Raw genomic sequence first — 6816 nt, forward strand, 5'->3', positions numbered from 1 at the left:
TCCTGTCTAAGGAAAGAAGTAGGAAAAAACTAATGCAGGGACGGGCGGTGTCCCACTGTCCCGCTCGATGTTCCCATTATTGGGGCTCACTTGGTCCCAACTCATTAAGGAAAGGGAAATGATTTCAGCACTCCACTCTTTTTATAAGATGCGCGGTATTTAGAGGGCTTGTAAAATCTTTTTGAGAATTGTAATATTGTTCTAACAGGCTAACAGCCCTTTAAATACTACACAAGATGTGTGACGCATCTTATAAAAACATAGCAGCTTTAGAGAAACTGATAGCAATAGTATATTGGTATGGTCTGGATACAGATTACCTGTCCAGAAGACATTAGGGCGTGTTTGGATCTAATAAAAAAAAATCACATGAAAAAAGAAAATCTGGGGGTCTTGTATGTGTGTACGTTTCTTTGAAAAAAATGGAATATTTTCAATCTTGGAAATTTATAGAATCAAGTAGCCCTAAAACATGTATAATGGCTATACGTAGATCCTTTGGAACCCCTTCATTTAAGGCGATGATAAATGCACCCACCTTTTAAACATGCAGACCCTCTTTACTTAAAAGTATTGGTGGTTGAGACAGAGTTAAGCCAATTCCAAGCCATAGTTAAGCTGGTGACATCGGTTCACATAGGCGGAGAAAACTAAGGGCTAAGAAAGGGGTAGTGATTATAAATGGAGAGGACGGGGTTATAAATTTTTGGCTCAGTTTGTCAGGATTTCATGAAAGGAAAATTACAACATAAAAGACAATGCTTTCGAGCAAATGTATTTCAAATCTCCTTATTAGCTCAAGATCTTAGTTATTAGATTTCATTTGGTTCTGAATTTTGATGGTTCGAGTCTTGGAAACCCGGGACCGGCCGGGGTTGGAGGTGTGTTTCGCAATGATTGTGGTGGAGTTGTGTGGGCTTATTCTGGCCCTCTTGGAATATGTGATGCTTCGGAGGCCGAAATAAAGGCGGCTTATCAAGGTATCAAAAGAATTGATAGAGAGAACATGGACAAAACTATTGTGGAGGGTGATTCACTCAATGTGATTCGGTGGTTAAGTAGGGCGGTGTTGCCTCCATGGAGATTCTATTCTATTTTTGATGAAATAGAGGATTTAATCTCGGGTTCGAGTATTGTGTTTAATCATGTGCGGAGGTCCGCTAATGGAGAGGCGGATGGTTTGGCTAGGGGTGGAGTTAGTCGTTCGGAATTGGAATGGTTTGATTTTCTCCCTCCGTGAGTATTATTTTGTAATTTTTCTTTCTTTTTCTTGTTTCCTGTATTCTCGGGTGTGGTCCATCTCGGTCCCCCCCTGTTCTTTTTATGATATTTTTCACCATTTCAAAAAAAAGAATGAAGGGCGCCCTTGAAAAAATCAGCTTCAAGGGCACCCCTATTCGTTGATTTTTGCAGAGTCAAAACGGTTTCCACTTTTTAGGAGCCATCCACTTTTTTCGGCGCAAGCTATTTGTTGATTTTTGCAAGGGCGCCCTTCATTCTATCATTCCTCCAAATTCATTCTTTATGCTTAATCTATTCCTTGCTCAGTTTCGATTCATCTGAAGATGAAATTCGGGAAATTGAAATAATGGCTTCCCTCGAATGCCAAATCAATGGAGGATGGGGCTAGATCTTACTTCCAATGGCTCTAAGCCTCTAAGCCAAAATGAAAAACAAGATTTCATTTGTGAATGCTTTGACGTAGGGCGTGAATCTTACCTGAACTTTTGAGACTTCTCCATGTCATGTAATAGATTGAAAGGGTGCTTGATTATGGTCACGTGGGTCTAGTCAGGGCTCTTATGCTTACTTAGATAGTGGGCCCCACCTTCGATAATCCTCCATTCATATTTGCGCCAATTGACTATGCCATGTGACTATATGAATCCCCTTTTTTTGTTACTTATTGTGACTTATTCTAAAAAAATAAAAGTTCGTAGGGGCAAAATGAAGCTGTCTACAAATGCAAAATAAATTTATTTTGTTATGATGTCTTTTTCTTTTTTAGCACACATGCAAAATATAATGGATTGTATACAGAAATATCGCATCAATTAGGGTGCAACTCGGGTCAGGTTCAACCCGAAAAACAGGTCGGGTCGGGTTGAGTTTGGGTCGGGTTCGGGTTCGGGTTCGGGTTGAGGGTTTGGCATCCCGATCCGAGTGAAACCCGATATTTTTTTATATCCTTTTAAGTTTAACAACTCGGGTTGGGTCGGGTTGAAGTTAGGTTGGGTCAGGTCTGGTTGCAGAAAAGGCTTCCTCGGGTTGGGTCGGGTTGAACCATGTTAGGATGGAAATCAGGTCAGGTCAGGTTTGGGTTGGAAAAATGGGTTCCTCGGGTCGGGTTGGCCTCGACCAGACCCAATCGGACCCGAGTTGCACCCCTAGTGCCATCAATGGATTTCTTGGGTATGTCCACCAAGAAAATACCAATAAAACTTGGGTTGCTATTTCACAAACAAGATTATGTACATGTAATAGAATTTATCATTGGGATCGTGTGTAGAAGGTTAAAATAATTGGGCACAATGAGATCATCCATCCACAGACCTAACAAGATGGTGAGATTGAGAAAAGGGTGACATGCTAGTCGATGGATGAGGCCCTCTGAGATCTTCTCGTGCCCCACCGAGCCACAGCATCTTACATGGTGTGAACTTTAAAATGCTACCTAAAAATATATTAAAGATATATTAAATTGCAAAAGAAGACTCATACTTTACCTTATTTGCAAAAGTAGTCTTCCTCTTTGACAACTAACAAATAACAATCGAAGCAGCAGTCACATTTGAGCTAATTTTGCAGATCCAGTCTTGCCGTCAATTTGTAACCAAATTACAAATGGTCGTTTTTACACTCATAAAATAACCAAAATATCCTCAGTGGGCCCCACTCGGTTTGATGCACGGGTTTGACTGGAGTTGGTGGCACCTATCTTATCAAAACATGATGGGCCTCACCCTATGCATCAATTTAGTGGAGATGGTGGGCCCGCCCATGTGTGTAAAATGGTAGAACCCACCATGTGAATGGGTTTGGGTTGAGATAGTGGGCCCTACCATATCTATGGGCCATGTTATCAAAGATCAATTCCAACACATGGTGAGCAAGACGACCAAGTCTCACTGGGCTTTTTTTCGCTCTACCAAGTGGGCTACTAAGCACATTGTCCTACCTGTATGTCAATATGTCGAATATATGGTGTCCGAGAGTGAAGTCCAGTGTAGTGGTACGACAAAAGTGGGCTACTGTTGGATCAAATATCAAGGGCTCGAAGTCCTACACTGGACTTACACCTTGGGACACCATATATGGAGACGTCGACATGAAAATCAGATCCAATCCTGTTTCTATACACCTCTATTTATGTGCACTATTCTAGTTAGCTGTTAAAGGTTGTATAAATCTCGAAAGGTTATAATTTATAAACAAATTGAGCATAGAAGTCTTTAATATAGTGACGAGTGGCATTATCAAACTAAGATAATTGTATAATTGGTCCAAGTATGACCGTTTATAAGCATTGATACATCTGTGTAAGTAGTGGGCTACCTTATACGAGACAATATGCAAAATTGCACAAATTGGCCAACCTAATGGCCCGTGCAAGACGGAGCCCACTTACATGGTAGAGGTGGGCCGAGTATCACTGTCAATCTTATATAAAAATAAAGTAACAAGATCAAATGTTTAGTTACGGTGACATGTTAACTGCCAAGCCATTGACTGAGCTCTTGTGTCAAGCAAGATTCACTGAATTGCATCTGCATTGTTTTATGGAACTAATAAAGATTCACCTAAACATTTGAAAATGACAAAATGACAGCTAGGTTAGAAGAAAAATAATTGTTAAAGAAGCCTGCTTGTATGTGAAAATGACCACATACCTACATTCAATCAAGACACAGTTTTTTTTTTTTTTTTTTGAAATTTTGTGGAGTAAAGGATATCATAAGCTAGCACAAAGAAAGAAAGTGCAATGTCTTAGAACAATCCATAGGATAAATGGTAGAGAGAAATGAAATATTCTGCCCCTTTTTCTTCCCGGGCACCCCCTTGTAGTGCAAAAAAGAGTAGTTATGAATGCACTTGATGCAGGTGGCCCGGAGAAGAAAAGGGGGTGAATATATATCGTCCCATGTTAAAAGCAAATTTTTTTGGCCCTAGCTACAAGGGGTTACTAAAGAGCATTTATGTGACATCAAGGCAGCTGATCTTGTAGAGAGTTCATCATGATGCAACCAACATGGTGGTGGTCCCATAGCGAATGGATATCTCATGCATAAAATGAAGAAAATCAATTGTCCAGGCCCTGTTTGTTTTGGATTTTGTGAACCAATTATGAGTCCAAAACTGATTATTAGAATCACAATCAGTTCTGAAAATCCAAAACAATCAAAGCCTAATTTTAAATTATGACAACAGATTGTCATAATCTAAAACGAACAGGGCGTTAGCTTCTTAGGATCATCCAATCAAGGTGTTCTCAGTGGAATTTGGCCGGACTTGTAAGTTGCAGTTCAGATCAACGGATAAAATAATTATCTTTTGAAAAAGAGCCTCAAAATGACCCCTATTTTAGCATTTTCCTTGTCACAAAGGAAGGAGGATCCATTCGGTACATTTCCTCTCTGTATATATGGAAAATCAACCACTTGAAGGGCAGGGACGGAGCCAAAATACATGCAAGATAGGTCGAGTCCATCTACCACAAAGACTAGATTCCGGAATGGATGGTTGTGAGAGAGAGAGAGAGAGGTTTGAAGGTGCCACCTGTAGGTTTTTGAAGAGGCGCCCTTCAGTTTAGCATTCCTCTTCTAAAGGTCCCAAAATACAGAGTAGAAAATCATAGCATAGGGAACAAAAAAGAGCTCCTAATATCGGCTGACCATGTTTTTAGAATGGGACAAACTCACCATGTCTTAAATTGTTTAACTAGCTGTCAAAAAGCTATTACAATTCCCAAAGTGCTCAGTAGCCAACGAGAGAAGTGTGAAAAACAAAAGTGGGTCATCCCATTATCAAACCTTAGTGGTGTGGAAGTAGCCATAGAAAAGGAATCCAAAAGCAAATCACAATAAAAGTGAGTGATGGGAGATTTAAAAGGCATTTGATTACCCAATTAAGACAGAAAAAAGGAAGTTCTGTTTGCTAAAAGAGAGAGTGAGAATGAGAGAGAAATGGAGAACCAATTATTTAATTGGTTATGTTTCCAAGAAGGTTGAGATCTGTCCTAATTAAGTTAGAGCAAGGAACATGGATGGTATTTTCAATGGGGTCCCACTGCACCTGTAATATTTAACAATGGTCACAAACATCAAGCCAGCTGTGTATGACTTACCTAAACGCTCATGTCAGGGCCACACGCTAAGTTCCAAGCGAAAAGGTTAATGCTCATGTCAGTGTCACAAGGCACAAGCTACTTTCCCACCCAAAAGCGAAGGTTAGAAAGCAAATCCAGAAAGGCAGCACAACTATGTTTTGATATTTTCACAACCCATCTTGTCTTTTGCACTTAAAGAGCTGTCAAAAGGTTATTACGTTTCCCAAAAAAGCCCATTAAAGAAGAAAATACAGAGATGGGTTTGTGCAAAGATCAAAATACGGTTGTGCTGATAACATTTCCCATCCAGAAAATGCTTTGCTTTTCTTTTTTCTTTTTTTTTTTTGATAATTGAGCTGGGGTTAGGCAAGACCCCTACCAGATTTGATTAAAAAACAAAAAACGAATTACAAAAGGGGGCCTGGAACAAAACCAGGCAGGAAAGAGGGCACCCACCCAAATACAATCGAAACCCAGCAAAGAGAAAATTACAATCGAGGATGTTGGAATTCCGAGGAGTCTAGAGCCATACAGTCCAGGAGAAGTGGAGAGATGGTAGATAGGTCAAGATCGTCACCTTTAAACGAGAAATCAAGTTTAGAAAGGACATCAGCCACTACATTTCCTTCTCTCCAGATATGGGAAGCTTTCCAAGAGTGGAAATTCTGCAGCGATCTTCTTATATGTGCCAGGACAGGGATAGCCTTCCACGGGCATTGAGCATTGTTATTAATAATGTTTACCGCCAATGATGAATCCGATTCAATCCAAACTTTTTTAAACTTATGTTTTGCTGCTAGTTGAATTCCCATTAGAATAGCTTGCAGCTCAAGAAGGTTGATTGGATCCTTTTCAGTAGCCGAGAACCATTTTAGACAGTGGCCCATGTGGTTTCTAATGACGCCTCCCAAACCCCCCCCTTCCGTTCAAAAGAGAAGCATCAGTGTTAATCTTAACCCAGGGATCAGAGGGCTTTTCCCAGATGCAAAACTTGGCTGTTTTTTGCTTCGGGTAGTAGGGGAGATTTAAAAATTTTGAGCAACAGATACTGTTTTGATTTACCAAATCATTTCTTTGCAACTCTATGAGCTTGTTCCTAACAATAGCCAGGATGTGAGCCAAAGTTTGCTGTTTGTGTTGGGAAGCCTTGCCATGGGCTCTTTTGTTTCTTTCAAACCAAATAGAATAAATGGCAGCCTGGTAGAGAAGGCGAATAGCAGTACTGAGCTGACCTTTACCCTTGAAGCTGTTTCTGATCCATTCTTCTTCAGAGTGCAGATTCAAGATTCTCCTTTTAATTTTCAGGTTCTTTAGAATAATCCCCCAAATCCATTTTGAGTACCCACATTCGAAAAAGATGTGATCAATGCTTTCTGAGCTTTGCTTTTCATTCAGTTGGTACCATATGTAACTGACCTAATTATTAATTTGCCCTTTTCTTTCTCCAAAATAATTCAGACCCCCCCTAAATTCTAAAACATGGAATTTGC

This window comes from Tasmannia lanceolata, unplaced genomic scaffold, assembly GCF_043159265.1.
Source record: "Tasmannia lanceolata isolate RefF3 unplaced genomic scaffold, GAP_Taslan_0.1 ptg000037l, whole genome shotgun sequence".
NCBI lineage: Eukaryota > Viridiplantae > Streptophyta > Magnoliopsida > Canellales > Winteraceae > Tasmannia > Tasmannia lanceolata.